Source organism: Cetorhinus maximus, chromosome 7 (genome assembly GCF_964194155.1).
Source record: "Cetorhinus maximus chromosome 7, sCetMax3.hap1.1, whole genome shotgun sequence".
NCBI lineage: Eukaryota > Metazoa > Chordata > Chondrichthyes > Lamniformes > Cetorhinidae > Cetorhinus > Cetorhinus maximus.
Genome location: NC_135885.1, coordinates 47617343 through 47641130, shown reverse-complemented (window position 1 = coordinate 47641130; position 23788 = coordinate 47617343). Strand labels below are relative to the sequence as shown.

The 23788-nt window shown below is 45.9% G+C and overlaps 1 long non-coding RNA gene across 1 annotated transcript in view; it reads right to left on the bottom strand.

Moving 5' to 3' along the window:
- Positions 1–16210, bottom strand: part of LOC144682459 (uncharacterized) — a 54406-nt gene extending 38196 nt beyond the window's left edge. Inside the window, exons 1-2 of the long non-coding RNA XR_013577039.1 lie at positions 16119–16210; positions 1199–1265 (exon numbers count right to left, since the gene is read on the bottom strand). This is a non-coding gene — a long non-coding RNA (uncharacterized LOC144682459). The remainder of the gene's footprint in view (positions 1–1198; positions 1266–16118) is intronic.
- Between the last annotated feature and the right edge of the window lie 7578 nt (positions 16211–23788).

Sequence of the window (23788 nt, the reverse complement as noted above, 5' to 3'; positions counted from 1 at the left end):
GGAGTTGGGCCCATTTTGGTAGGAGCACTTCAGAGGAGCCATGAACCATGGCCTGGATTTAAGAACCTTTTGACAGGTAAATTAAAGGGTCTTAACCATGCACCCTCATATCCCTCATGCCCTCTCATATCTCCCATACCCCCTTCATGACCACCATGCCCATTACATACGCCTTCCATTACCCCCATGCCCCTTCCATGGCCCCTGCCTCTTCCACGCCCACTCACTCAGTATGTACTATGTACAGGACCAATGAGCCATGTAATAACTGTGGCAATGCTTTGAAATGCTCATGAGAAAAAACACCCATTCCAAAATCTCCTTTGAGAAAAATCTGCTGATTTTACAACCTTGTAAAAGTATCAGATACAGCCATTCATAATATCAATAACGAAAGCCTATCCCACTTCACACCATAAAACCCCATCTGGTTCATTAATGTCCTTTAGGGAAGGAAACCTGCTGTCTTTATCTGACCTACATGTGACTCCAGGCCCACAGCAATGTGGCTGACTCTTAACGGCTCTCAAGGACAATTAGGGATGGGCAACAAATGTTGAACTTGCCAGCGAAGCCACATCCCATGAGCGAATAAAAATGCCCTTTGATTCCTTTCTCCTTCGTGAATTTATTGAGCTTCCCATAAATGTGTCTACACTCTGCACCTCAAATAGTCCTTGTGGTACAGTGTTCCACCTTCTACTGACTCTCTGAGTAAAGAGGTTTCTCCTGGCCTTTAGTTCTTTCATTAAGTTAAAGATCTCTTGTAGGTCACACCTCAGTCCTTTTTCTAGAGAACAGAACTCTAGCCAGTTCTATCTTTTCTTATAAATATAGCCTTTCAGTTCTGTTATCATCTTAATAAGCATTTTTGGTATCTTCCCTTTATCCATTTTATAACACAGAGACCAGGATTGTTCAGAACGCTCCATGTGCGATCTAACCAAGGTTCAATAAGTATTTAACATAATCTCTCTTGCTTTTCAATTCTATCTGTTTAGAAGCAAGCTCTAATTTTTTGTTTGTTTTCTTATCTTAAAACACAGGAATAATTCTATCCTTAATTTGAACCTTTGTTTAATCTAACTTGTTCTTTTAAGGATTTAAAGTCTTATTGCAGTAAACAGAGACCTAAAAAAATTGTTAAAGTCATAGAATTATAGAATGCTACAGCACAGCAGAACACCATTTGGCTTACCATGATTGTGTTGGTTCTTTGGTAAAGCTCCCCAGTTAGTCCACTGCCCCACGGTTTCCCCCTAGCCCTGTAAAAAAAATTTGCTTCAAGTTCATACAATTTCCTTTTGAAAATTACTATTGAATTTATTCCCAACACCCTTTCAGCCTATACTTTCCAGATTGCAAGGGCAACAATTTCCCCCTGTCGGAGCAGGTTCCCTGGTTGGGGGCGCGCTGCCATTTTATGTGGGCGGACCAATTAAGGCCCGCCCCAGCGTGACATCCACCAGGGAGAGCTCCCTGTGCGGGCGGGGGGGGGTGGGGATTCCCTGAGCTGGGAGTGCACTCTTCTGCACGTGCGCGCGAAAGAGCGCACTGGTCTCCCTGAGGCAAAGTGCTGCCTCAGGGAAGTCAGCTCAGGTTTGAAACATTAAATAAAGATGAGAAAAATAATTCCTGACATGTCCCCTCATGTGACACTGTCACATGAGGTGAGACATGTTAATTTCTTTTATTTAGAGATTTTATAAAAATTTTAATAACCTCAGCAAGCCTCATCCCACCCGTGGATGAGGTTTCATGTTTATTCAGAAGCCCGCCTGGGCTCCCAGCCTGCCCGCCAGCCTTAAGGTTAGACTGTGTGCCCGCCGAACTGAAAATCTAAATGATGCGGGGTGACATCAGGACACACGCCTGACGTCACCCCGCGTCATTTTGCGTGTCGGTGACCAGCCCTGCCCCCTGCTCACCGACCGGAAGATACAGCCCCAACACTCACTACATAAATTTTGCTCGCCTCATGTCACCTCTGTTTCTTTTGCCAATCACCTTCATCTTTATCCTCTGACTACTGATCTCTGCCACCACAAACAGTTTCTTCTTAGTTATGCTACAAAAACTATTCATGATTTTGAACTTCTCCATCATATCTCCTCTAAATCTTCTCCTCCAAGGGCAAAAGCCCTAGTTCCCCAGTCTCTTCACATAACTGAAGTTCCTCATTCCTGGCACCATTCTGGTAAATCTCATCTACACCCTCCTTAAAGCCTTGACGTCCTCCCTAAAGTGTGGTGACAAGGATTGGACTCAATACTCCAGCTGAGGCTTAACCATAAAGGTTCAGCATAACTTCCTTGCTTTTGTATGCTGTTTCTATTAATAAAGCTAAGGAGCCAATTTGTTTTTTATGACAGCCTTCTCAATTTGTCCTGACATTTTCAAACATTTGTGCACATGCACCCCCAGGTCTTTCTGCTCTTGCACATCCTTTAAAATTGTATAATTTAGTTCATATTACCTCTTCTCATTCTTCCATAAAAAAGTATCACTTCACACTTTTCTACATTAAATTTCATCCGCCATGGGTGGTATTTTAATATAACAGACCTGCTGACAGCGACGTGGGGTGGTGGTGGGTCAGGGGGAGCGTGTAGAGGGGACGGCGGCAGGTTAGGAAACTGTTTGTCATTGAATGAGACTTTGCTGTAGCTCTTTAACTCAGTCACAGCAGTAACATCCCACCTCCGGGTTTCCTAACCAATCAGATAGTGCGGGTGTGATGATGACCCACATCTGTAAAAAAAAGGATTTCTTCCGGGCGGGTGTCAAAGTGCCTGAACTGGACATTGATTCCTGAGGCTTCAGCAACCACAGGAATGGAAAGGGGACCCCTGGACAAAATACCTCCCTGGGTCCCTGACTCTTCCTTAGAGACCCTGCTGCAAAATCCGAGGGACTGAAGTGAACCCTCTGTTTCCCATGGATAAGAGGAAGAGGCTTCTTAAAACAAGTAGGCATGGATGGAAGTTGGCAAGAAATAGAGCAACAAGAGTGTAATCCCTTGAACCTGGATATAGTGAACCAAGAGGTTCAATAAGAATGTAAGAACATAAGAAATAGGAGCAAGTGGAGGCCATTAAGCCCCTCAAACTTGTTCCGCCAGTCAGTAAGATCATGGCTGATCTTATGTAGCCTTAACTTTACTTTCTTGCCTGTCACCCGTAACCCTTGGCTCTTTTAAAGGGATAAGCCATGGCAGGAGAGCTCAAATCCATGGTGTGCTCCTCGTGCTCCATGTGATAAGCCAAGGACATTTCCAGTGCCCGAGACCAGCATGTGTGCAGGACGTGTGTCCAGCTGCAGCTCCTGGAAGCTCGGGTTTCAGAGCTGGAATGGCGGCTGGGGACACTGTGGAGCATACACGAGTCTGAGAGCATCTCGGATAGCATGTTTAGAGAGGTGGCCACACCACAGATGAAGGGGCTTGAGGGATAAAGGGAATGGGTGACCACCAGGCAGCCCAAGAGAAACAGGCAGGTAATTCAGGAGTCCCTTGGGGTCTCGCTTGCAAATCGGTATTGCATTTTGGAGGCTGATGAGGGCACTGGTTCCTCCAGGGAGTGCAGACAGAGCCAAGCTTCCGGCACCACAAGCAGCCTGCCTGTACAGGAAGGGAGGAAGAGAGGAAGAGCAATAGTAATAGGGGATTCTATAGTCAGGGGAACAGATAGGCACTACTGTGGCCGTCAACATGACTCCAGGATGATGTGTTACCTCCCTGATGTCAGGGTCCGGGATGTCACTGAACGGCTGCAGGGCATCCTGAAGGGGGAGAGTGATAAGGCAGAGGTCATGGTACATGTTGGTACCAATGACGTAGGTAGAAAGAGTATTGAGGTCTTGCATCAAGAATTTAGGGAGTTAGGCAGTAGACTAAAAAGCAAGACCTCTTGGGTTGTAATCTCTGGATTACTCCCAGTGACACGTGCTAGCGAGCTCACAAATAGGAGAATAGCGCAGATGAATACGCAGCTTAAGAGTTGGTGCAGGAGGGAGGGTTTTAGATTCCTGGATTACTGGGACCGTTTCTGGGGAAGGTGGGACCTGTACATGCGGGACGGTCTACATCTGAACCAGAGCAGGACTAACATCCTTGCGGGTGGGTTTGCTAGTGCTTTTGGGAGGAGTTTAAACTAATTCAGCAGGGGGAGGGGACACAGAATGTTAGCAGAATAGGGACACATCATAATACAGTAAAACAATCAAGTCAGAGGGAGTACAGCTGCATTAAGTTTCAAGGGAGTAAGGCAAGGCTGGATGACCTCTACTTTAATTCCAGGAGTATTACGGGTAAAACGGATAAGTTAAGGGTGAGGATTGACACGTGGAATTGTGACATAGTAGCCATCGTTGAGACAAGGTTGAGGGAGGGGCAGGATTGGCAGCTCAACATTCTGGGATATAGAATCTTCAGGCGTGACAGGGGAGGGGGTAAGAGAGGAGGAGACATTGCATGATTAGTTAAGGAGTCAGTTACTGCAGTAAGGAGAGATGATACCTTGGAGGGGGCATCGAATGAAGATTTGTGGGTAGAGCTTAGGAATAAAAAAGGGGTAGCCACATTGTTAGGTGTTTATTATAGACCCCCAGATAGTCAGCAGGAAATTGAGGAGCAAATATGTGCACAATTTGTGGAGGTGTGTAAAAGCAGTAACAATAGGGTAATTATATTAGGTGATTTCAACTTTCTCAACATTAATTGGGATAGATAAAGTATTAAGGGCTTGGAAAGAGTGGATTTCTTGAAATGTATGCAGGAGAACTTTTTAGGTCAACATACAGAGGGTCCAACAAGGGATGATGCAGTGCTGGACCTAATTTTGGGGAATGAAGCCGGACAGATGGCTGAGGTGTTGGTGGGGGAGCATTTTAGTGATAGCGACCACAACATGGTAAAATTTAAGCTTGTTATGGACAAAGAAATAGACAAGTTGCAAAAAAGTGTTTTGGATTGGGGGAGAGTGGATTTTAGTAAAATAAGGCAGGATCTGGCCAAGGTAGACTGGGAACAGTTACTTGTGAGGAAATCTACAAGAGGAGCTGTGGAGGGGCGTTCAAAAAGGAAATGGGGAGGGTACAGTCTCAACATGTTCCCGCTAGGGTGATAGGAAGGAGTAACAAGACCAGAGAACCATGGATGACCAGAGATGTTCTGGATACGATGAGAAGGAAAAGAGAGGCTTTTAGCAGGTACAAAGGAAGCAAATCAGCGGAGACATTAGTGGAGTACAGAAAGTGCAGAGTGGAGCTTAAGAAAGCAATTAGGAGAGCAAAGAGGGGATATGAGAAAGCTCTGGCTGGTAAAAGTAGGGAAAATCCCAAGATATTCTATAAGTATATCAATGGGAAGAAGATAACCAGGGAAAGAGTAGGGCCCATAAGGGACCAAGGGTGCAATCTATGGGTGGAGCCAGAGGACATCGCTAGAATGTTGCATGAATACTTCACATCCGTCTTCACCCAAGAGAATGGTATTGATCTTGGGGAGAGAGACTGCGAGGTTCTTGAGCAAATTGATATAGGGAGTGACAAGGTGTTGGAGGTGTTGGTAGGCTTAAAAGTGGTCAAATCTCCAGGTCCAGATGATTTGTGTCCCAGACTGCTGAGGGAGGCAAGGGAGGAGATCGCAGGGGATCTGACCCAAATTTTTAATTCCTCTCTGGCCACGGGGGAGGTGCCAGAGGACTGGAGAACAGCTAATGTGGTTCTGCTATTTAATAAGGGTTGTAGAGATAAGCCAGGGAACTACAGGCCAGTGAGTCTCACGTCAGTGGTAGGGAAACTATTGGAGAAAATTCTGAAGGAGAGAATCTATCTCCACTTGAAGAGGCGAGGTTTGATCAGGGATAGTCAGCATGGCTTTTTCAGAGGGAGGTCATACCTAACAAATTTGATTGAATTTTTTGAAGAGGTGACCAGGTGTGTAGATGAGGGTAGGTAGTTAATGTAGTTTACATGGATTTCAGCAAAGCCTTTGACAAAGTCCCACATGGGAGACATATAAAGAAGGCAAATGCACATGGGATACAGGGTAATTTGAAAAGGTGGATTCAAAATTGGCTTAGTTGTAGGAGACAGAGGGTGATGACAGAAGGATGCTTTAGTGACTGGAAGCTGTGTTCAGTGGCGTACCACAGGGATCTGTGCTCGGTCCCCTATTATTCATCATTTATATAAATGATGACTATGTGGGGATTAGGATTGGTAAGTTTGCGGATGATACAAAGATTGGCCGGTTGGTTAAAAGTGAGGCTGAGTGTCTTGGGCTACAGGAAGATATAGACGGGATGGTCAAATGGGCAGATAAGTGGCAGATGGAATTTAACTTTGGAAGGAGTAATTTGACAAGAAAGTATTCAAAAAACGACATGATACTAGGAAGTTCCGAGGAACAACGAGACTTTGGCGTGTGTGTCCATAGATCTCTGAAGGCGGAGGGGCATGTTAGTGGGGTGGTGAAAAAGGCATACAGGAAACTTGCCTTTATCAATCGGGGCATAGATTACAAAAGTAGGGAGGTCATGTTGGAGTTGCATAGAACCTTGATGAGGCCACAGCTGGAGTACTGTGTGCAGTTCTGGTCACCACATTATAGGAAGGATGTGATTGCACTGAAGTAGGTGCAGAAGAGATTCACCAGGATGTTGCCTGGGATGAAACATTTAAGATATGAAGAGAGGTTGGATAGACTTGGGTTATTTTCGATGGAGGAGAAGACTGAGGTGCGATCTGATCGAGGTGTACAGGATTATGAGGGACATGGACAGGGTGGATAGGGAGCAGCTGTTCCCCTTAGTTGAAGGGTCAGTCACAAGGGGACATAAGTTCAAGATGAGGGGCAGGAGGTTTTGCGGAGATGTGAGGAAAAACTTTTTTACCCAGAGGGTGGTGACGGTCTAGAATGCACTGCTTGGCAGGGTGGTGGAGGCGGGTTGCCTCACATCCTTTAAAAAGTACCTGGATGAGCACTTGGCACGTCATAACATTCAAGGCTATGGGCCAAGTACTGGTAAATGGGGTTAGCTAGGTAGGTCAGGTGTTTCTCACGTATTGGTGCAGACTCGATGGGCCGAAGGGCCTCTTCTGCACTATGTGATTCTGTGGTTCTGTGATTCTGTGAAAAATCTGTCTAACTCAGCTTTAAGTATATTCAATGAGCCAGCCTCCACTGCTCGCTGGGGAAGTGAATTCCAAACACTAAGAACCCTCTGAGAGAAGAAATTCCTCCTCAATTCCATCTTAAGTGGGAGACCCCTTATTTTGAACTGTGCCCCCTTGTTCTAGATTCCCCCATGGAGAGAAACATCCTCTCAGCATCTACCCTGTCAAGCCGCATCAGAATCTTAAATGTTTCAATAAGATCACTTTGCATTCTTCTAAACTCCAATGAGTACCAGCCCAACCTGTACAACCTTCCTCATAACACAGCCCCTTCATCCCTGAATTCAGCCTAGTGAATCTTCTCAGAACTGCCTACAATGCAAGCATGTCTCCCCTTAAGTAAAGTGACCAAAACTGCACATAGTTCTCTAGGTGTGGTCTCACCAATGCCCTGTCCAGTTATAGCAAGAGTTCCCTACTTTTATATTCCATTCCCCTTGCAATAAAGGCCAACATTCCATTTGTCTTCCTAATTACTTTCTGTACTTGCATGCTAGCTTTTTGTGATTCCCTGGTCTTTCTGTGCCACAGAGGAGGAGATGGAAGAGATGCACATCTCCTCTGATGAGGAGGACATCAAAGGGGGTGAGGGTGATGAGATCCTCGAAGTTGAGGATGCCGATGATGAGGCCATCACACTGGCCAGATGAGGCAGGCACGCTCTTGCAGTCCTAACAGCCGCAAGGTTTGTGGAGGATGATGATGAGATGCAGTAAGGACAGTCCTGACATCCTCACCTTGCATCATTTCACTCCTGTGTGGCTGATGGCAGCGCACATACCCTCAGTGCTCAGGCTTATGTCATGGAGACACAACAGAGGCTCTAATAGTCACAACATTCCAGGAGGATATTGACGACATGCTGTGAGGACACTCCATAGATCTTCACATTACCTCTATGAATGTCTAACTCCTGTCTGCCCGAGGGCAGCTCACTTGTGCGCAGCGATCAGGGTCATATTATGGAGACGCAGCCATGAAACTTTAAGTGCACCTGATCGTCTGGCACCTGTCCCCTTCAGGAGCACGCCATCACCGGACACAGATGCTGAAGAGATGGGGGGGCCAGCCCCAACTCAGAGGTACTGAGAGCACACAGAAAATATGAAGGAACTCTGTGTTGCCTGCCCACAACAGCTGAAGGGACTTGAGGAAGGAAGGGAATGGGTGACCACCAGGAAGTCCAAGAGAAACAGGTAGGTAGTTCAGGAGTCCCCTGGGGTCCTGCTCGCAAATCGGTATTCTATTTTGAAGGCTGATGAGGGTGCTGGTTCCTCCAGGGAGTGCAGACAGAGCCAAGCTTCTGGCACCACAAGCAGCCTGTCTGTACAGGAAGGGAGGAAGAGAGGAATAGCAATAATAATAGGGGATTCTATAGTCAGGGGAACAGATAGGCACTACTGTGGCCGTCAACGTGAGTCCAGGATGGTGTGTTGCCTCCCTGGTGCCAGGGTCCGGGAAATCACAGAACGGCTGCAGGGCATCCTGAAGGGGAAGGGTGATAAAGCAGAGGTCATGGTACGTGTTGGTACCAATGATTTAGGTAGAAAGAGTATTGAGGTCTTGCATCAAGAATTCAGGGAGTTAGGCAGTAGACTAAAAAACAAGACCTCTTGGGTTGTAATCTCTGGATTACTCCCAGTGCCACATGCTAGCGAGCTCACAAATAGGAGAATAGCACAGAAGATTACGTGGCTTAAGAGTTGGTGCAGGAGGGAGGGTTTTAGATTCCTGGATCATTGGGACCGTTTCTGGGGAAGGTGGGGCCTGTACAAGTGGGACGGTCTACATCTGAACCAGAACGGGACTAACATCCTTGCGGGTGGGTTTGCTAGTGCTGTTGGGAGGAGTTTAAACTAATTCAGCAAGGGGAGGGGACATAGAATGTTAGCAGAATAGGGACACATCATAATACAGTATAACAATCAAGTCAGAGGGAGTACAGCTGCATTAAGTTTCAAGGGAGTGAGGCAAGGCTCGATGGCCTCTACTTTAATGCCAGGAGTATCACAGGTAAAACTAATAAGTTAAGGGTGAGGATTGACACGTGGAATTGTGACATAGTAGCCATCATTGAGACAAGGTTGAGGGAGGGGCAGGATTGGCAGCTCAACATTCTGGGATATAGAATCTTCAGGCGAGACGGGGAGGGGGTAAGAGAGGAAGAGGCATTGCATTATTAGTTAAGGAGTTAGTTACTGCAGTAAGTAGAGATGATATCTTAGAGGGGGCATCGAATGAAGATTTGTGGGTAGAGCTTAGGAATAAAAAAGGGGTAGCCACATTGTTAGGTGTTTATTATAGACCCCCAGATAGTCAGCGGGAAATTGAGGAGCAAATATGTGCACAATTTGCGGAGGTGTGTAAAAGCAATAACAATAGGGTAATTATATTAGGTGATTTCAACTTTCCCAACATTAATTGGGATAGATAAAGTATTAAGGGCTTGGAAAGAGTGGATTTCTTGAAATGTATGCAGGAGAACTTTTTAGGTCAACATACAGAGGGTCCAACAAGGGATGGTGCAGTGCTGGACCTAATTTTGGGGAATGAAGCCAGACAGATGGCTGAGGTGTTGGTGGGGGAGCATTTTAGTGATAGCGACCACAACATGGTAAAATTTAAGCTTGTTATGGACAAAGAAATAGACAAGTTGCAAAAAAGTGTTTTGGATTGGGGGAGAGTGGATTTTAGCAAAATAAGGCAGGATCTGGCCAAGGTAGACTGGGAACAGCTACTTGTGGGGGAAATCTACAAGAGGAGCTGTGGAGGGGCGTTCAAAAAGGAAATGGGGAGGGTACAGTCTCAACATGTTCCCGCTAGGGTGATAGGAAGGAGTAACAAGGCCAGAGAACCATGGATGACCAGAGATGTTCTGGATACGATGAGAAGGAAAAGAGAGGCTTTTAGCAGGTACAAAGGAAGCAAATCAGCGGAGACATTAGTGGAGTACAGAAAGTGCAGGGTGGAGCTTAAGAAAGCAATTAGAAGAGCAAAGAGGGGATATGAGAAAGCTCTGGCTGGTAAAAGTAGGGAAAATCCCAAGATATTCTATAAGTATATCAATGGGAAGAAGATAACCAGGGAAAGAGTAGGGCCCATAAGGGACCAAGGGTGCAATCTATGGGTGGAGCCAGAGGACATTGCTAGAATGTTGAATGAATACTTCACATCCGTCTTCACCCAAGAGAATGAGGATGAAGGTATCGAACTTGGGGAGAGAGACTGTGAGGTTCTTGAGCAAATTGATACAGGGAGTACCCTGAATATCTCTTCACCAAATTCCCACTGTGCATCAAGTTGCCAATACCCACACTCACTCTGGCTGTGTCTCACTCAGGATGAGCTCTCTCCACTGTTCGTGTGCAAGCACACTGTAGTGTGCTTCTAAATAGTCCCTTTCTTAAATAGTGCTAGGGTGAGCTGAGATGACTCACACTTGTTAAGCTTCAAACACTAACACTCCTTTCAAGTGAAGCAGCATTTCACTTGCATTTCCCCTAACTTAGTCTACTGTATTCGTTGCTCCCAATGCGGTCTCCTCTACATTGGAGAGACCAAACGCAAACTGGGCGACCGCTTTGCAGAACACCTGTGGTCTGTCTGCAAGAAAGACCCAAACCTCCCTGTCGCTTGCCATTTTAACACTCCACCCTGTTCTCTTGCCCACATGTCTGTCCTTGGCTTGCTGCATTGTTCTAGTGAAGCCCAACGCAAACTGGAGGAACAGCACCTCATCTTCCGACTAGGCACTTTACAGCTTTCCGGGCTGAATATTGAATACAACAACTTTAGATCTTAAACTCCCCCTCCCCCCATCTCCACCCCATTTCTCCCCCCCACCCCACCTTTTTTTTTCAATAATTTATATAGATTCTTCTTTCCCCACCTATTTCCATTATTTTTAAATCTAAAACTAAAACCTTGTTAGTCTTTTCCACTCCACCCCACCCTCACTAGAGCTGTACTTTGAGTACCCTGTCTTCCATTCTTAATTAGCACTTTTCTTAGACAAATATCACCACCTTCAACACCTCTTTGATCCTTTTGTCTGTGACATCTTTTGATTATCTGCTCCTATCACTGCTTATCTCCACAATCACCACACCCTCAACTTCTCTCTCCCCCCCCGCCACCACCACCCCCCCCCACCTTAAACCAGCTTATATTTCACCCCTCTCCTAACTATGCTTCAGTTCTGCCGAAGGGCCGTGAAGGCTCGAAACGTTAACTGATTTCTTCTCCACCGATGCTGCCAGACCTGCTGAGTTTTTCCAGGTAATTCTGTTTTTGTTTTGGATTTCCAGCATCCGCAGTAGCTTTTAGCTTTTTGTTTTTAAGCTTCAAATAGTAATCAACACCTATTCAGGCCTTAATCAGGCTTTAGGTGATTGACCGTTAACTGTCACACAATCAGCTGGGTCAGCTACCTTACCAACCTTTTAACTAGACTACTGAACTTACAAAAATTAAAGAGAAATTAAAGAGAAAGAGAAAGAAAGTTCAATTCCCACTGTGCACCAAATTACCAATACCCACACTCACTCTGGCTGTGTCTCACTCAAGATGAGGTCTCTCCCCTGTTTGTATGCAAGCACCCTTGTACCCTTCTAATTGCCTTCATTTAAGTGGATTCTAGTTTCACGCCCACAATTCTCACCTTCAAACTGATTGTGAAATTCCAACATGCTATGATCACTCTTACCTCGAGGATCCTTTACTACAAATTCTTTAATTAACCCTGTCTCATTGCCAGGTCCAAAATAACGTGTTTCCTGGTTGGCTCCAGAATGTTTTAACAGTTTGAGGCAGTTTGATGCAGGACAGGATGTTTCGAGTGTCAATAACTGCACAGGGTAAGCGTGTTGACAGGATGGTGACATGGGTCTCACATTCCACATGGAATATGGCTGGGACATATGCCAATCATTCACCTCTGAGGCCAGGACTTCATAAACTATTAGAACCTCTGCCTTATCAAGGCATCCCTTGTGTCACGGCCATCCATGTGATCAAATCCAGGGCCTTACACCTGAATGTCGCTGTCGCCTCACCTCATCGTTGCCCTCACCCTTGGATGGATAGCCCCTATCTGGTGTCCCCTGTTCCTCAAGAACATCCGCTCTCTGGGTAGCGAGGTTATGGAGGGCACAGCACTCCACGACCATGAGGGACATACGTGATGGAATGTACGTCAATGCCCTTCCTGATCTGTCAAGGCATCTGAACCTCATTTTCAATAGCCTGGTGGTCTGTTCAATGATGGCCCTGGGACTACCGTGGCTGTCATTGTATCTCCTCTCCGCTTCTGTTCTGGGTCCCCTCACTGAAGCCATGAGCCATTTCTTCAATGGACAACCCTTGTACCCTCGTCACCCAGGAGCTATCCATCCAGGGCATCAGGGCTGCTGAAAACGTCTGTCACCTGTGAGTTACAAGAAAGAAGGAGTCATGCTCATTTACCTGGCGCATAACTGCATTATCCATCGATGATGATCACAAACCAGCTGGACGTTCAATTAGTGGAAGCCCTCCTGGTTAATAAAGGTGCAGGGCAGGCAGCAGGAGCCTTTATGATGATGTGCGTGAAATCAATGGCTCCCAGTGCCCTGGGGAAACCTGCAATTCCTGCAAACCCTCTGGCTCTTTTGAGTTGACTCTGGCCGTCCATCGTGAAAGAGATGTAATTTTCTGCCCTTCTGAACATAGCATCAGTGAAGACCTTGATACAGTGGTGTGCAGCAGGCTACATCTGAAGTCTCCAGATGCTGCCTGAAAGGACCCTGTCACAAGGCAGTTGAGCGCAGCAGTAACGTTGACAGCTATAGGCATTGGGTGGCTCCCAACGCAGTTGGACGAGATCTCCCCTGCCAGTATGTCACAAAGAGATGTGACTGCAGCTCTTGAGAGCATGAGCCTCCTCTGGCATTGTGTCCTGGACATCTGCTGATAGCTCAATCTCTGTCTATATACTTGAGGAGCTGCATAAGTCTTTCTGTGCCTCTGTTGGGGATTCACGATGGCTTCATCACGTTCTGGGTCTGGCGCAGCTCTGCCACCCGACGCACCAGTAGTGTATCCTGGACCTCTCGCTGTGTCCTTCTTCCTCTCACTCTCCTCCTCCTCCTCATCCTCCTCTTCTCCTCACTGGAGGTTGTGTCTTCCACAGAGACAGCCATCCCCATGTTTGGCCTAGTTTGAAGGCTAAGGTGATGGTCAAGGTCTAAATAGACCTCTCTGCAGGAGGAATAAAGCCTCTAAATAAGATAAGTTTGAAATGTAAACTCTGCTTCTTGTATGAGCACTTCCAACAGTCACAGAGCCCTGAACTGCTAAGCTGAAACTCAGGGCTCAGGTGGAGCCCTGAAACTCGCCCTGACAAGCTGCCTAATAAAAAACAGGAAACCCACCTGGAGTGAAACACACTCTGCTCACACCAACATTTTATTCCAGTCAATTGGCTGATTAATGATCTTAATTACCCCATTTAATGAGAATTGAATAATGCAAACAGGGTCCCAATTTTTAGCTCTGCCTGACTGCCGTATTATCTGGAATTGGCATGATGACGTCAGGAATGCGACCCAATGTCATCATGCCCAATAACACATTGGCGCGGGCACATAATGCTCCCATTTTTGGAGATTATGTGCTTAATTCTTAATGTGCTCTTTGAACCTGATGAGGAGAATAGTTGGCTGGATCATTGTCAAGTGGGGTCCCTGATGTTGGTAGTCCAGGGTCCCCATAAATTTTGCCCAGGCTTGCATCCCAGAGAGGACACTCCAGTTTCTCTGCAGAGAGTTAACACAACAAGGAGACAGCAGTTATGAGTGATAAGACCACCTTGACTGGCATAGAGAATGGGTGCTCTAGGCTGACTCCAATGGTGAGAGAGACTATTCATGTCCCACTGGTCAGCCAATGCCCAACTCAAGGTGTGCAGCCCCCCACTAGTAAGGTGCTGACCCACCACAGTCCGTGTGCATCAATGGGTGCTTGAAGCTTAGAGTTTCTGCTCAAATAGGGGACCGAATGCATCGCACTAGGCAAGCAAACGAAAAGAAAGAGGATGCCAACTCTTCGATTGGTGAGTTGGAACATCAGGACCACGTGCATGGGATTGATAGACGAATTACAGCTGGTTGGCAACACATGCAAGACGGTTGTGGTCGACATAGAAATTGATCGGTTGAACATTGACGTCGCTTCCCTACAAGAGACCAGGCTCACTGAGAGCATGTCTCTGACAGAAAAATATTAGACTTTCGTCGGGCAGGGAAGAGTTCAGAGGAAACACATGAGCTAGGTGTAGATTTGATGTAAGGAACTCACTGCTCCCGATGATAGACCTCTCCCACAAATAGTTCAGAAAGTGTTCCCTCCATCTGTCTCTCTACTCAATCAAGGGCTGTTAACCTCATGAGTATCTATGTTGCAATGCTGTGGGCCATTACAGAGGCAAAAGACCAGTTCTATGAGGAGCTTGACACTGCTATCAGCAGAATCCCTGGCCCAGACCTTTCGGTCTCTGTAGGAATTGCCTGGAGGTTTCATTTCCCTTCCTCCCTGTGGGCCTCCGAAAATGTCTCCAACTCTGAGCTAGAACTGGAGACTTCGGGGAGGGGGGGGGGGGGGGTGGGGGTGGTTCCCAACTTACCTGGATAGTTACCAGGAAATGTTAGACAGAAAAAAACAATGTGTAACTCCTGGGTAACTATACAACTGACCTCACCCCCAACTCCCCACTGATCCTGCCCTGACCCCCCCGACCCTTCAACCACCCCCAACCCCCTGAACCCCCAACTCCTCTCAAACCCTGACTCCCCCCAAACCCTCCGACTGTCCCCCCAACACTCCTACTTGCTTAACCCTCCGAACCCCCTGACCGTCTGCCCCCATGACCCTACGTCCCCAACTCTGCCAACTCTCTGACTCCCCCTACCATCCGATTCCCCCCTCAACCCGACTTGATCCGACCTCATCACCCTACTATCTTGCCATCTACCACCCTGCTACTTATCACTCTCCCACCCTACCATCTGGCACCCTACCCAGCTGGCACACTACCCAACTGGCACCCTACCCACCCTACCATCCTGCCACCTATCACCCAGCCACCCTACCATCCTCCCCACCCTACCACCTTAACATTTTACTCACCATGCCATCTATCCCCTACCTGCTCTGCCATCCTGCTCAGCTGGTACCCTACCATTCTACCCACTTATCCATTTACCTCAGTCACACACATTCACTAACACACTGAATAGATATTTCAAAGTCCCAAAGCTTTTCACTCTGTTAGTGAATGAAGACTTATAAAATATGGCTGCTAGTGCTAGTGGCTTGGCTTCCCCCAACGATCCTGCACCACAATGAAAGGCTCCGAGAACAGGTACCCTCCGCATTTCTGAAGAGGCCCGGTTCGAAAGTCCATGTCAGAAATGTGGAGGGTACCTGTGGTGGATATCCTAGTATAATGAAAAGGAGTGATTGCCACTGCTCAGAAGATTTGTCCCTCTAATTCAGAACATTTTTATTTACAGTGGGATTTCAACACAAGAGTGGGCACAGATCATGAGACATGGCCCTCCTGCCTCGGACATCATGGGCTGGGAAAGATAAATGAGAACGGACAGAGAGTTTGCTGTTACCACAAGCTTTGTGTAACTCATACCTTCTTTCAGAACCAACCATGCCACAAGGTGTCCAAACCACACCACAAGACATCAAGATCAGGGCATTGGCACCAGGTGGATCTGATCATCACCAGATGTGACTCTCTCAACAGCATTCTCAACACACACAGTTACCAGAGCACTGTCCGTGATATAGCTTACTCCCTGGTATGCACCAGGGTCAGGATGCAAGCTTTGAAGTATTTTCATTTAAAGCAGAAATGCTGTCCTCGTATCAATGTCATCCATATTACCTACCCAGATGCAAACCAACAGCTCCCTGAGTTGATTGAACAGACACTCTACAGCATTCCCACACAGTGCAGAAGTGAAATGGAACATACTTCAAGCCACCACCTACAAAATGCCGCACTTTCAACATAAGAGAAGCTATTGCAGAGAAATGCTGACTGCTCGAGGCTAATGTCACTGTAATGGAACCTATCATTGAAGCCAAGTGTCCGCTCTCATTAATTTCAAGAGAGATCCAACTGAGAAGACTCTGAACGCACTCAGAGCCGCTCGAGGTAAAGTCCGACAGATTGCTGCACCAATGACTACTGGTTACAACTTTGCCAGAATATCCAGATGTCTTTTGACACAGGGAATGCTAGAGGCATGTATGAAGGGATCAAAAAGGCAACAGGTTCATCAGCAAAGAAAATGGCTCAATTGAAAACCAAGCAGGGGAGGTAATCATTGACTTCAATAAACAGTTGGAGAGATGGGTGGAACACTACGTTGAGTTGTACTCTAAGGAGAACACTGCCACTGAGGAAGCTCTGGACACCATAGAAAGTCTGCCTGTCATGTCAGAGCTGGATATTGAATCCACAACGGAAGGGTTTAACAAAGCTATTGACTTATTGCCATGGGAAAAGCTCCAGGTGTTATACTGCCTGAACTCATCATGCACAGGAACCCAGCACTCCTGCAGCATTGCTGCTGAACTTCTCTGTTTCTGCTGAAGGGAGGGGCCAGTGAGCCAGGGTATATGTGATGCAAAGATCGTGATGCTGCACAAGAACAAAGGTGACTGCAGTGATTGCAACAACTATCGAGGCATCTCCCTGCTGAGCATTGTGGGGAAAGCATTTGCTTGTGTTGTCCTTGTCAGGCTGCAGTTTCTATCTGAACTCCTCTACCCCAAACCGAAATATGGTTTCAGAACTAGGAGATCGACAATTGACACGATCTTCTCAGTCTGGAAGCTGCAAGAAAAATGCTGTGAACAAAGGAAATGAACATACATTGCCTTCATTGACCTCACCAAGGCATTCAACCATGTGAGCAGAGCTGGTCTATTTAAGCTGCTGGGCAAAATTGGCTGCCTGCTGAAACTGCTCAATTTGATCTTCTCTCTCCAGGACAGCATGATGGATAAGGTCAGTTATGACTGGGCAACATCGGAACGCTTTGAGATCTGCAGTCATGTCTATCAGCGGTGAGTTCTGGCACCGACACTCTTTGGCATATTCTTCTCTTTGCTGCTGCCTTCAGCTCATCTACAGAGAGTGTCTACTAACATACCAGGACTGACGGAGAGCTGTTCAGCCTTGCTGGCCTGAGATCAAAGGCAGAGTTGTGTCAGGTCCTCTACGCTGATGATGTGGCACTAACATTCCATACTGAGTAACACCTTCAGCAGCAAATGGACAGACTCTCTATAAAGAGTTTGATTTGACCATCAGCATCACGAAGATAACTGTCATGGTCCAGGATGTTGCCATTCCGTCATCTCCCAGCATTGATAGGAAGTTTTTGGAAATTATTGATAGCTTCACTTATCTCGGCTCCACAATCACCAGCAATCTGTCACTTGGTGCTGAAGTCAACACACATATTACAAACACTGCAGCTGTTATGTCCATGTTGAGTAAGAGAGTGTGGAACAGCAGCAACCTGAATGAGAACACCAAAATGTGAGTCTACCAAGCCTGCATCCTCAGCGCACTCCTCTACGGTGATGAGGCTGGGTCAACATATTGTTAGGCAGGAGAAAAGGCTGAACAGTTTCCAACCTCACTGTCTCAGACGTATCCTCGGCATCTTTTGGCAGGACAAGGTCACTAACTCAGAGGTCTTGGAGCATTCTAATTCCATCAGCATACACTCATTGCTAAACAAATGACCTCTGTGCTGGCTCAGCCATGTTCATCAAATGGATGACGGCTGTATACCCAAAGACCATATGTGTGGTAAATTGACCACTGGGTCATGACCTTCTGGGCGTCCATACCTCCATTACAAAGACACCTGCAAGTGAGATATGAAGATGGCAGACATTAGCACTGACAACTGGGAGCCAGTTGTTGACAGTCATGACCTCTGGAGGCTAAATGTTTGGAGGGCCATTGGAAAGGGAAAGCTGAATCAAAAAGCTCAGCTGGATAAGAAGACTGCTCAGAGAAAACAGAGGCCAGCGAATGCAAGCTCCTTCTCAGCCCATTGTCTTCCTCTGCAGCAAATGCAGCAGAGACTACCATGCCAGTGTGGGACTCCTGAGCTGATCACCATGGCACAAACCATCGTCTCACAAGATGGAAGTCTGCCACCACAGTCTTTCGCAGTCTCACTGTGAAAATCTATGTATTGGGGGAAACATGGCCTTGGCAACTTTTTGATTGTATCAATTAATGTGTTCACTCCTGTCAAGATCCTCCTGGCTATTTGTTAAAATACAGAAGGATGACATTTCAGGGTTTCAGTCATTTTAGCAGACACGGGCAGAGCAATGTTCATGGTGGATTGCTCCTCCAGCTGGGATGCCAAGAGTTGGCACAACTCAGTAATCACATCCCTGGGTGGCCACAGGTGTTGCGTATGCTGTTCTGTAATTATATCCCAGGTACTTTCTCCTTCAGCGATCGTTGCATTCCCATGGGTGCCTGATGCCAATAGCTGTGAGAACTTTATGCAATTTATGATCCATGTCAGTGCTCTGCCCTCTGTTCCCTGTACTAAATACAAACACTCTCAATGCAGTTTATAGCATAAGCTGTGCTATATGTGCTGTCCCCCTGTTATTTTTCCTCCAGATTGAAGTAAAGACAACAAGGACTAGAAGATGTACATGGAATTCAACAGAGACTAGCACAGGTGGAGCCAGTAACGCAACAAACAGGTATTAATTGGCCTCAATACACTTGGAACCAGTTAAAAAAATTCCTGTTGGAGTTTTTCTTTTGCCTGGAATTTCCACAAATGTTCTCCAGTGAGGGATTGGCGAAATCCCAAGAGAAATTATGTAAGAGCCTAAAAACAACTATTTATGCCATTTCTCTGGAGGTTTTGCTGCTATCCCACTGAGTTAAGGCAGGAGATCAGAAGAACCCTAAAGAAATCCAAGAACCTTAATGCCATTTTGGATCCAATGGTGAAATCAGATAACGTTCTGCAATAGTATTCTGAAATTTTGACTTAGGCATGTTATTGGTGCAAGTGACATTTCTAGGTCTTTTTGACCAATTTGCCACAGAGAGAAGTTGAAAAAAAGAATGGTTTTTAATGCTGGGTTTTTATGAAGTAAAATGCATTCCCACAAGCTCTTTTTAAAAAGCGGGCTTTGGACGAAAGGTGGTCAACATGCTAATCGGAAGTTAGTTTGTCTGGCTATTTGGAAAGAAAGACACAGGAAAATCTTTAAATCTTTCAAGAGTGAGAGACAGGCTTTGAAGAGAGAGTGAGAACACAGATCACAGGTATGAAGGAAAGCATTGGCTTGTTTGGAAACAGGAAGCTGCATAGAGAGGCAGTGAAATTTGTAACAGCGCTATCCCTAATGTAGGAATATTTAATGTTGACACTGAGTGCCCTAAATGTGAAATTGTTTCATTCTCGAGCATTAACAACATTGCACATTTTCAACATGGAAGCACCGTCCCAAAAGATAAGAAGAAAATTATCTATTCTTTCCTGCAAACTCTTTGTGGTGAAGAGAATAAGAAAAGTAGAGATTACTTGTTCTTGACAGCAATAAAAAGCTTTGTCAGAACATATGTTACGTATTATCAGATGAGAAACAACCCAACTTGTTCTATTACTATCAACAAATTCCATCAGCCTATGATTTGCCGAGCAGCAGCGAGGCAAGCACCGCTGAAATAATGCCTGCGATGAGCTACCAGTTATTGCAAAACCCATTTCCTAATGTCCTTGAGGGAAGAGAATCTGCCACCCCTATGACCTACATATGACACATAGGAACACAGGAACATAGGACTTAGGAGCGGGATTAGGCCATTTAGCGCTTCAAGCCTGCTCTGCCATTCGATAAGATCATGGCTGATCTGGTTGTGGTCTCAAGTCCGCTTTGCTGTCTGCTTCCTGTAACCCTCGACTCTCTAGTCTTTCAAAAATCTATCTAACTGAGCCTTGAATAAATTCAATGTCCCAACCTTCACTACTTCCTGGGGAAGACAATACCACAGACGGACAATCCTTTGAGAGAAAAAAATTCTCTTCGTCCCCATCTTTAAAAGGAGGCCCCTTATTCTTAAACTGCGTCCCCGAGCTCTTGTCTCCCCACTCATTGTGGTTCACCCTTAATATGCTCTGAAGTGGTCTATCCAGCCATCCAGTTGGACAAGCAATCACTAGATGAAGTAATCCTAAAATTTTAATCATTGGTTGTGTAGCACCCATAGTGTCAACATTATAGGGATACCTTTCCAGGTTTTAAATGATGTTTGTGATATGTGTGCACACTTCTGGTGAGCGCTGCTTTAAATATGAGATGCATTGCATTCCCAAAGGACACCATTCCCTCAATGTCTAGCTAGTGTGCTACCATATTTAGTGTATTATGCAAATTAATGTCCAGTACCCTGGCAGCAGTCAGCTCTACCAATACCCTTGGATGGAAAGTAGGCGAACCTGGGGCTGAACCTTCCAGTTGGCGTGCGGGGGGCGTGCCTGACTCGCTGACGCCGTAAAATGACGCGTGATGACATCGGGTGTGCGTCCCGATGTCATCACGCGTCATCACGATATTTCGTTTGGCAGGTCGGCTGCGTGTCTGCCGAAATGTCAATGGCCTATTAAGGCCACTAATAAAGTAATTAAACTAGTTAAGAACGCTGCCTGTCCAACCTTAAGGTTGGTGGGCAGCTGAAAAGCCCAAGTGGCCTTCGCGTTTTTCAGGAAACCTCATCCATGGGCAGGTTGAGTTTTCCTGAAGCTTTAATAAAATCAATAAATTAATTTTCCCACCTTTACAAACACGCCCCAACTCATGTGACACTGTCACATGAGGGGACATGTTTAAATAAATTTTCACATCATTTATTAAACTCTTTTATTATCTATTTAATCTCCCCAAGGCAGCTCCATGCTGCGCGTTACACTGGGCGGACCTTAATTGGCCCGCCAACATAAAATGGTGGTGGGCAGCCGATCACCGCACCCACTCCTGCCCAGCCCACCTGACATAGGAAAAATCCAGACCCTGGGGTTTACTTTCAGCTTCCTGAAACTTTCTAACAGGTCTTCCCTTGTGCTGTTATATGTTACCAAGCTTCTATCTCCCTTATAAGCCTCTCTCAAGTAAAGCATCTCTGCCCCTCAAATATCATGGAGCAAATTAATTGTCACACTCAGTAGATAGTGCTTCTGAAAAAGAGAAATGTAATTAGATAAACTTGAAAACTACAGCTACATTTTTCCACCATCGATGTATGGACTTCATCGTTCCTGAAATGTACTTGGGTGTTTAAACGCTAAGGCCATGAATGTAACGAGATTGCATTTTGCTGCTGGGACATCAGTTTAACTGTTTCATCCTTCATCATCATTGACAACCTAACATGGATTGGGAAGAGGCAACCTTCTAGTATACAAGCCCTAGAAGATCTTGATAATACTGTCATTGCAATGTCAATATGGATTTATATTTCACTTTACAAATTTATTTTGTGACTATCATATTAAGTGATGCTAGTGATAGAGTGACCACGTTGGCTATCAAGTAACACCACAATGTTAGGAAAAGTGTTGCCTGTGGTAAGAAAGTGATAAATATTTTTTATAAAGATTGGCCTTCTAATTTCATACCCATAGCAAACAGTGGAGATCTTCTTCACATGTGCATCCTCATTGTACCAGACTGGCATTTTTCTTTTTCCAATCAGCCATCCTGGATTCACTCAGAATGAGATTTCCAATTTGGTACCCATTAGGATAGGCTTTCATGGGTAAGTGGTTTCAAGCATAGGTCCTTGTAATGAAAGGCTATATGCAAGGGATTATTGTTAAACAAGGTGTGTCTTATTAACAAAGCACCCATTTAACACTTTTTTTCACCCTTTCACCAAAATAACATACAAAGGTTGTACAAATTTGTAGAGAAGACTGATTCAGGAGACACAGTAAGTTGTGTGGATGGGAGAAGAAAATTACAAAGCAAAATAGACAGATTAAGTGAATAGGAAAACTATGACAGCTGGAGATCAATGTGAAGAAGTATGAGGCCATCCACCTTAGATCCGAGATTTGGATATGGGAGTCAAATGTAACATCTCCGAGTTTGCTGATGGCACAAAACTAGGTGGGAATGTGAGTTGTCAGGAAGATGCAAAGAGTCTTCAAAGGAAATTAGACAGGCGAGGTGAGTGTGCAAAAAATGGCAGATGGAATATAATGTGGAAAAATGTGAAGTTATCCACTTTGGTAGGGAAAACAAATGCAGAGTATTTCTTAAATGGTGAGAGATTGGGAAGTGTAGATGTCCAAAGGGACCTGGGTGTCCTTGTTCATGAGTCACTGGAAGCTGTCATGCAGGTGCAACGAGCAATTAGGAAGGAAAATGGTATGTTGGCCCTTATTGCAAGAGGATTTGAGTACAGGAGTAAAGAAGACTTGCTGAAATTGTATAAAGCCTTGGTGAGACGACACCTGGAGTATGGTGTACAGTTTTGGTCTCCTTGCCTAAGGAAGGATATACTCGCCATAGAGGGAGGGCAATGAAGGTTCACCAGACTGACCCCTGGAATGGTAGGATTGTCCTATGAGGAGAGAGTGAGGAGACTGGGCCTATATTCTCCAGAGCTTAGAAGAATGAGAGGTGATCTCATTGAAACATATAAAATCCTTGATAGGGTGAATGTAGAAAGGATGTTTTCCCTGGCTGGGAGGGCGCTAGAAGCAGGGAACATTGGGAGAAATTGTCCCAGATTTGCACAAAGTGTGGTAGCAGACAGGAAAAAGGACATTTTATCTGTTGGCTGCAATGGCAGCTTTTTGCACTATATCATCCCATTCCCGATGCGTCCCACTGCATAAATAATGCATTCCCGGGAAACACGCTGGGTAGCTGGTAGGGTGGCCACTGCTTTGCCTGCCCTGCCGTCACCTCAAGCCTTCAGTAATCCAGGCAGCATATTTAAAATGTGCCGCTGCACAGAGCTACCTCTCTCTAAGGCATCAGAAGTTGCTGGAAAGTCATGGCTGCCGAAGGGAGGAAAGGTGCTGCCTCCAAATTTAGCAGCGCATTCTTTGGGCACCTGCTGGATGCAGTGGAGGCCCGCTATTAAGTCCTCTATTCCCACCCTGGGTGAAGATCAGCAAGCAAGGTGACAAATCCAGCATGGGAGGTGGTGGCAATGGTGGTCAGTGCCAACTCCCTGCAAAAGAGGACAGCCACCCAGTGCTGAAAGAGGGTAAATGTTCTGCCCTGGTCTGCCAGGGTAAGTCACTCTTCTCATCACTCTCAACCTACATACTCACAAACCCATCACACATCCACATGGATCTCACTCACTGCCAGTTCAAGAGACATCACTATTCACCGTCTCACACACACCTTCATCTGCCTTGCGATTCCTGTCCTCATCCCATCCATGGCACTACTCACCACCCACACATGCTAGGCATCCTTATTATCAGGACTGACAGGCATCCTGCTTACACTGTCTCTAACTGTATTCATACAG